This window comes from Cucurbita moschata, unplaced genomic scaffold (genome assembly GCF_002738365.1).
Source record: "Cucurbita moschata cultivar Rifu unplaced genomic scaffold, Cmos_1.0 Cmo_Scf00251, whole genome shotgun sequence".
NCBI lineage: Eukaryota > Viridiplantae > Streptophyta > Magnoliopsida > Cucurbitales > Cucurbitaceae > Cucurbita > Cucurbita moschata.
In genome coordinates, this window is record NW_019268767.1 from 31,013 (window position 1) to 40,761 (window position 9,749).

Genomic DNA, 9,749 nt, shown 5'->3' on the forward strand with positions numbered 1-9,749 from the left:
TTCCTAATTCTTTATTTGACTATAAATGCTCCATAATACATTTAGTAAAATGACTCATTTTATTGCATGGAACAATAAAATTGATGTTCCCGTAGAATTGTCAATACATTCTACTTTCAATGTTGCTAAATTGAGTCCTTTTGATGTAGGTGATGATTTTTCTGATTCGAGGACTAATCCTGAAGAGGGAGATGATGATAAGAATCACTGTGTACATTCTACTTTCAATGTTCCTGTAACAACAGAAGAAATAAAATAAAATAATAATAATAATAATACTGTTAACCGATAAGAGAAAAAAAAATGAAAGTAAAGATAAAAATGGAAGATTTGGAAGATTTGGAAGATTTGGAAGTAAGGATAGATTAACAAAATTGGCAATAATATCTCCAAAATAATTATAGTAGAAGATGGAAGATTTGGAAAAGGATAGATTAACAAAATTGGCAATAATATCTCCAAAATAATTATAGTAGAAGATGGAAGATGGAAGATGGAAGATGGAAGATGGAAGATGGAAGATGTAGAAGATGGAAGATGGAAGATGGAAGATGGAAGATGGAAGATGGAAGATTGAGAAAAGATTTTGTTGAACATAATTAAAAAAAAAATAAAACAGGAAAGATCAGAGGTCAAGGAACTCCGGCAAATTTTGTCTAACAAGAAATATCAGAATTTAAGAATGGCCAATGTAAATTAGAGAAATAATTTTATAAAGTTCAAACTTGAAACTGATGTCATGGGCGTTGACTTGGAGTTCAATGGACTTTCATTAAGGATAACGACGGAATCGAACTTTCATTAAGGGTATATTTGTGACGACAACTTAAGCTAACCAGGTAAGTGACCTTACTATCGGCATGGTTATATTTGATGTTGACACGTTCCTTGTGGTTCTGCACGTGTCATATATATATATTGATATGTGTGAATTGTCTATGGATCGATATACTTCCTATATGTTATCTTATGTTATTATAGGTTGTTTGTATGATAATAATTATGGTATGATGTACTCAAGGATATGTCTGAGATAGGATACGAGAAGGATGCACAAAACGAAATGTAACGATAGAAGTAAGATACGTTCATCAAACGTTAAGGTTAGGTTAAATACCAGAGTGCTATGGATAGGAGAGATTGATGAAAGAATATGGTTAGATTATGGGTAGAAAGGGATAGGTTTGTGATAGATTGATAGAACAATAGCGTTATGGTAAGTTAGAGAACGATATGACTATGAAGTGTTTACGTTATGACTTGTTTATGATATGGTAGATTGTATGCTAGATTATTGTGCTTAAGTAAGAAAGGGCTAGGGATTTATTTGATAACTTCTCGTGGATCGTAGCCTAAGATATTCGCTACTAAAGTTCATCCAAAATCTGATTTATCGCTGGAGATAAAACAAAGGATTTCTTATTGGGTAGCCGATTCTAGGGGTTTCAAGGCCCTATTTCTTCATTGAACCCCTTCCATATCCTATCTTCAGGCTAAAGGAATTAGTTTTGAGGAACGTCTTTGAGTGTAGGACCTTAATTTCCAAAAACTACTTTAAATGGGTGTAAAGAAAGCATGGGAATAACTTAGTGTCACTAATCTGACACGTGTTGAGCATGTACTGAACACTTGTTAATACAATGGATACATTACAAATTTATAATCCATCGTATCAGACACTTGACTTTGAATATATTTTGAGAGTGAAACGTACATTAAGCTTTTTTGAAGTATACAAATATATAAACTTATTTATATGAATTTATCTCTAATATAAAATTGATAATTTTTTTGAAATAATTCTTTTTAATTAACGTATCATTGTCACATCAGTGTTCAAGTTTTTTAAGAATGACATGTTACAACAGAAAAAGAAAACTGTAAAGATCCTAAGAATTGGGAGAAATCTCTCATACAATTGAAGAACGACTAAATCAAATCTAATTCAAATAACTAGATCAAATCTAATCCAAATAACTCAATCAAATCTAATCCTAACAATCCCTCCGTTAAATTGAACACGAATAGTAATCAGTTTATGTCTACGACTTCATACAAAACTTCCACCAGGTAACTACATCAATTTTCATGTGCCATTTCTGTTTATTTCTCCAGATCCATGGCTTGCCTCCATTTCTCACTCTTCAATGCTTCTTAAAAGTTTACAAAGTTTGCAGGTTCAATAGGGGTAAACATGGCTGAGCTTCATCATCTTCTTTACAAAAAAACTTCTCCTATTGCATAGTTTCTCATCCAGACTGGTGGTCTCTTATTCCTCGCCTTATTCGAGCTAGGAGAGCTTACTTCAGCCAAAGAGCCAGATGAAATATTTTTCTCTGCAGTATTTCATCTGCTGCTTCTGTATAATTATTTTCATCTGACGCTTCTATATCATTATTTTCATCTACCGCTTCTATATCATTATTTTCATCTGCCGCTTCTATATCGTTATTTTAATTTGCAGCTTATATATCATAGAGTCTGTAAGCTTTTGACTATTCACTAACTCCGAGCAAAACATAACTCAAACTCTTATCATCTAGCCTAGTTCTCTGAGCTGCCTCCTCTTTTTGTCTCTGAATCAACTCGAGCTCACAATATTGTTCTTCTTCCTTCGGCTACAGCTCCAGAACTAATCGTCGCTGTGCTTTTTCTACCCTTCTTCTATTCTCTTCCAGCATTTTATCTAGCTCTTCTCTCTCTTTTCGTGCTTGTTTTTCTTTTTGTCTTGTAGCAGTAAGAGCGGCTTCTTTCTCTTTCTCAAGCCTTTCTTCAACTTCTTCTGAATTAATTAGTTCTTCCATCCTCCTAGCTGCATCTTCTTCTAACTTCTTCAACTCTGCTTCACGCCTTTTCTTCTCTTCTTCCTCTTTCTTAAGCTTCTCTATGGAATGATTCCGATCAGTGGATGCACAACTAGGACTAGAACTGAAGGATTTGGGGAAAGGAGATAACGAGGAAGACCTACTTCTGCGTTGGCGGCTGAGGGAACTTGAACGGCTGCTTCTCCTGGAATGGGTAGTGGAATGATAGGGGGAAGGACTTGGGTCCCTTCTGCTTCTCTGACTATGGCGATAAGAATTGGAGCGGTGAGTTTATGACAGAGACCTTGAACCACTTCTCCCCATAAGTTTCAATTGAGTTTGAGTGGCTGCTACAAGCTGAGATATAGCATGCAATACGAACATTCGATTCAAAGACATCTTTGTCTCCATGATTAAGTCTCTCTCAGGATGAAACACCTTGCATGTTCCATTTTGAAACAAAAAGGTAACCTCTTTGCTTGCAATTTACCACTACTCAACAAATTGTTCCTCAGGTCTGGCACATAGAACACTCCTGTTATTATCATTATGATTCCATTCACTTCCAGCTGTAAATTACCCTTTCCGGTTACAACCATGCTTGGAGTTCCCAATGAAAATGTCCTAGCTTGTGACAATTATAGCACTCCACTATGGCCTTGTTGAAGGTTTGTCTGCCTCGTCCCCTTCCTCTGCCTCTAAAGCTTCCACGACCTTGACTCCTTCCTCCAGCAGACTGCACAAGTGGACTCTCTATCGACATACTTTTATTATGACACACTTAGAAGATTGTTGCTTCTAGTTTTAACTAGTTTAGGGCATGGCTCTGATACCAAATTGTTAGGAACAGAAAAAGAAAATTGGAAAGATCAGAAGAATTGGGAGAAATCTCTCATCCAATTGAAGAATGACTAAATCAAATCTAATTCAAATAACTAGATCAAATCTAATCCAAATAACTCAATCAAATCTAATCCTAACCGTTACCATATCATTTTGGTATCATATTTTTATTTTTCTGACTCTGAGATATTTTGCTTTTATAAATAGATATCTTCATGAAAATAAGTTTAATTTATGTTGAGATGGAGAATAAAAATTTACACTTAAAGGACGTTGATACTTGGGACTTTGATTCCTCTTAGTGTGAAGCTTGCATCTTGTAATTACTTGGGTAAAGAATGTGTTTCACTTAAAATTCACTCAAGAGAAAATAATCAAATAACGAACCATATTTGAGAGAGGATAACTGTTTTTTTTTTTTTTTTTTAATCTTTGGGAAACAAGAAAGAATAAAAATTAAAACATGGCATGAATGACATCTTCTTGAATCTTTGATTTGTTCTCCTAAATGTATATAAAAAAAATCTTATATATTTTTAGATATAATTTAAGATTACTTATTTAATAAAACTCCATCCAAACTTCTACTCATAAATTTAATTATTATTTGTATACAATTGTTAATATGTAAGAAAATACACGTACAAAATGTTTATACTATTGGTAGTACACTAGTCTCGGTTGTTTGATTAAAACAATGCAACCATTGTTCAAACTAATGAATTTGATTAGAAGCTATCTCCTAATAGAGGGAGGCTCAATTACACTTTGTTGTAAGATTTGACCCTATCAATTTGAATAGCATTCTCCAACTATAAATATTGAACTCTAAAGTATTCACGAGCAAAGTAAGTTTGTTTAAACTATCTATAAAAGTGTTCCAAAGTGAGTCATGGAGAAGATTTGCCTTAAAATCTAGTTCCAATTAAGGATGTCAATGATGAAGAAGTGCAAGTTGTTGGAAGGTTTGCCGTGAAAAATTTCAGAGGTGGTAGATATAATTTAATCTACAAGCGTGTGGAGAATGGTCTTTTCAGTCCCATATAGGCTTTGACCCCAAATTTTATATTATTGTGATAGAAGCTATTGGTCAGATATTACGTCATATGCATGGGACGCTACCGCCATCCTATAAGCTCTTATCTTTTGAGGAATTCATCAAATTCCCTCTCTACAAGTAGGATAAGCTCTTATCGATTTCGAGTAGCTTGCTTTCTTTACTTAAATAAGTCCTCTCTTTATGTGCTTGTTAGATTGTAGTCCTAAATTTCCCATCATCTTTAATAGTGAAAATGAAGAAATATTGCTTTAATAGTGAAAATGAAGAAATATTGCTACCCAACATGTCATGAATAGGGAAAAATTGAAAAGAAATAATATATTTAATAATAAATAGTTTTATTTTTGGAGATGCAGGGTATCAATCCTCGTACTTCTCGCATGCAAAGCGAGCACTCTACCATCTGAGCTACATCCCCATGATTTTTACATTATAAAACCCTAAATGTCCCATCATCAATAATAGTGAAAATAAAAAAATATCAAAATATTAATAACAAATAGTTTGGTTTGGTGATGCGGGGCATCGATAATTGTGAAAATAAAAAAATATAATAACAAATTAAATACTTTCTTTTGGAGAGGCGGGTTATCAATCCCCGTACAACTCGCATGCAAAGCGAGCGCTCTACCATCTAAGCTATATCTCTACAATTTTTACGTCACGAAACCCTAAGCGTCTCGTCATGAATAATAGTGAAAAAATAGTAATAACGAATAGTTTCTTTTGGAGATGCGAGGTATCGATCCTCGTACCTCTCGCATGCTAAGCGAAGCTACATCCCCACAATTCTTGCATCATAAAACCCTAAATTTCCCATCATAAGCTACATCCCCACAATTCTTGCATCATAAAACCCTAAATTTCCCATCATAAGCTACATCCCCACAATTCTTGCATCATAAAACCCTAAATTTCCCATCATAAGCTACATCCCCACAATTCTTGCATCATAAAACCCTAAATTTCCCATCATAAGCTACATCCCCACAATTCTTGCATCATAAAACCCTAAATTTCCCATCATAAGCTACATCCCCACAATTCTTGCATCATAAAACCCTAAATTTCCCATCATAAGCTACATCCCCACAATTCTTGCATCATAAAACCCTAAATTTCCCATCATAAGCTACATCCCCACAATTCTTGCATCATAAAACCCTAAATTTCCCATCATAAGCTACATCCCCACAATTCTTGCATCATAAAACCCTAAATTTCCCATCATAAGCTACATCCCCACAATTCTTGCATCATAAAACCCTAAATTTCCCATCATAAGCTACATCCCCACAATTCTTGCATCATAAAACCCTAAATTTCCCATCATAAGCTACATCCCCACAATTCTTGCATCATAAAACCCTAAATTTCCCATCATAAGCTACATCCCCACAATTCTTGCATCATAAAACCCTAAATTTCCCATCATAAGCTACATCCCCACAATTCTTGCATCATAAAACCCTAAATTTCCCATCATAAGCTACATCCCCACAATTCTTGCATCATAAAACCCTAAATTTCCCATCATAAGCTACATCCCCACAATTCTTGCATCATAAAACCCTAAATTTCCCATCATAAGCTACATCCCCACAATTCTTGCATCATAAAACCCTAAATTTCCCATCATAAGCTACATCCCCACAATTCTTGCATCATAAAACCCTAAATTTCCCATCATAAGCTACATCCCCACAATTCTTGCATCATAAAACCCTAAATTTCCCATCATAAGCTACATCCCCACAATTCTTGCATCATAAAACCCTAAATTTCCCATCATAAGCTACATCCCCACAATTCTTGCATCATAAAACCCTAAATTTCCCATCATAAGCTACATCCCCACAATTCTTGCATCATAAAACCCTAAATTTCCCATCATAAGCTACATCCCCACAATTCTTGCATCATAAAACCCTAAATTTCCCATCATAAGCTACATCCCCACAATTCTTGCATCATAAAACCCTAAATTTCCCATCATAAGCTACATCCCCACAATTCTTGCATCATAAAACCCTAAATTTCCCATCATAAGCTACATCCCCACAATTCTTGCATCATAAAACCCTAAATTTCCCATCATAAGCTACATCCCCACAATTCTTGCATCATAAAACCCTAAATTTCCCATCATAAGCTACATCCCCACAATTCTTGCATCATAAAACCCTAAATTTCCCATCATAAGCTACATCCCCACAATTCTTGCATCATAAAACCCTAAATTTCCCATCATAAGCTACATCCCCACAATTCTTGCATCATAAAACCCTAAATTTCCCATCATAAGCTACATCCCCACAATTCTTGCATCATAAAACCCTAAATTTCCCATCATAAGCTACATCCCCACAATTCTTGCATCATAAAACCCTAAATTTCCCATCATAAGCTACATCCCCACAATTCTTGCATCATAAAACCCTAAATTTCCCATCATAAGCTACATCCCCACAATTCTTGCATCATAAAACCCTAAATTTCCCATCATAAGCTACATCCCCACAATTCTTGCATCATAAAACCCTAAATTTCCCATCATAAGCTACATCCCCACAATTCTTGCATCATAAAACCCTAAATTTCCCATCATAAGCTACATCCCCACAATTCTTGCATCATAAAACCCTAAATTTCCCATCATAAGCTACATCCCCACAATTCTTGCATCATAAAACCCTAAATTTCCCATCATAAGCTACATCCCCACAATTCTTGCATCATAAAACCCTAAATTTCCCATCATAAGCTACATCCCCACAATTCTTGCATCATAAAACCCTAAATTTCCCATCATAAGCTACATCCCCACAATTCTTGCATCATAAAACCCTAAATTTCCCATCATAAGCTACATCCCCACAATTCTTGCATCATAAAACCCTAAATTTCCCATCATAAGCTACATCCCCACAATTCTTGCATCATAAAACCCTAAATTTCCCATCATAAGCTACATCCCCACAATTCTTGCATCACAAAACCCTAAATTTTTCATCATCAATAATAGTGAAAATGAAGAAATATCGCTACTTAACCTGTCATGAATAAGGAAAAATTGAAAAGAAATAATTTTCAATAATATATTTAATAACATAGTTTTATTTTGGAGATGCGTGGTATCTATCCCCGTACCTCTCGCATGCAAAGAAAGCGGTCTACCATTTGAGCTACATCCCCACGATTCTTATGTTACAAAATCCTAAACGTCTCGTCATCAATAATAGTGACATGAAAAACTATCCCTACTCATTATGTCGTAAATAAGAAAAAATTGAAAAGAAATAATATATTTAGTGATCGATTCATTTGGAGATGCAAGGTATCAACTCTGTACTTTCCACATCAGAAGTGAGCGCTCTACTATCTAAATTACATCCCCACGATTCTTACATCAGAAAACCCTAAACCTCCCGTCATCAATAATTGTAAAAATGAAAAAAAAAAAATATCTATGCTCATTATTTCATAAATAAGGAAAGATGGAATCTCATTATTTCATAAGTTTAGTGATCGATTCATTTGGAGATGCAAGGTATCGATCTCCGTACTTTCCACATTGGAAGAGAGCGCTCTACCATCTAAGCTACATCCCCACTATTCTTACATTAAAAAATCCAAAAATCCTAAACCTCTCGTCATCAGTAATTGTGAAAATGAAAAATATCTCCGCTCATTATTTCATAAATAAGGAAAGATATAATAGAAATAAAATATTAATAACATAGTTTACATATGTGTCACTTGTGTTATTTTAATGTATTTATTTACTCGTCATCAGTAATTGTGAAAATGAAAAATATCTCGACTCATTATTTCATAAATAAGGAAAGATATAATAGAAATAAAATATTAATTACATAGTTTATGTATATGTCACTTGTGTTATTTTAATGTATTTATTTACTTGGTAAATGTCTTTCATACACTAGACCAAATGCCCTTGTTATACCACTTGAAATGTATGTATGAAGCCTTGGGATGGGAGGATGTTAAGAAGGACTATGAGTATAAAATGTCGAATATGAAGTTAGGTTGATTTCGCACCCCCAGTGAGAATCATACCACTAAACCAAATGCATTTTCTTCAACACCTAATATTTTTAGCTTCTACTCAAATATATTTTTCTCTTAGTAGTTGGAGGGCTATAAAACGAAAAGTTGAATTGTTATAATATACAAGGGTTATCAAATAAACCAACAACCCAACAAAAGAAACAAACTAATCAATTTTGGTTGGATTGATTCCGTTCAGTTCATCAGTTTGTTTGAATTAATTTTTCTATTTTGCCTCGTATGACAAGAAAATAAAGTTGTATTGAATGCACCTTAGTTTCATTTATGACAAACTCATACGAAACATAATTGCATTAATAGTACTCAGAGTTGGAGTCTATAAGCATTTCATGAACTTCAGTGCAATTCATGCTTCATTAAAGATGAGATGAACTTTAGTTATGTAGGGAAACCTTAAATTGCTTCATGTGGAGCTTCAATTACTATATGCTAGTTACAATCTTTAGGATTGACTAATTGAACAGGAATTCATGGATTTAGGGAAATTTTTGTGTAATTGTCAACTACAACTTATGTTTTCAAATTTTTAGGACATAATTTAGGTAGTTATTTTTATGAGTCCTAAACTTGTTTCTTTGCATTATATGGATTTAGTTGAACTATTATTATCGATAAGATGGAGAAAGAAATTGTCTTTGAATTGACTAATAGACCTAGGTTCATCGTTGTTGTCTTTTAACTTGTGATTTTGCAAAAAGCTTAACTAATATGAACTGTCATGTCACGAGAACTTTTAAATCAAGAATACACCCTACACATCATTCAAGATGGCAATAAAATGGAGTTAAATTGAACGCACTTTAGTTTCATGTTTGGTGTGTTTAAGATAAAACATAATTGTGTTATTGATATTGAGTTTGGAGTCTATAAGAATTTAATGATCTTAACAGAAATTCCTGTTTTATTAGAGGATACCAATTTTATTTAAGGTACTAAGAGTTCAAGAATCT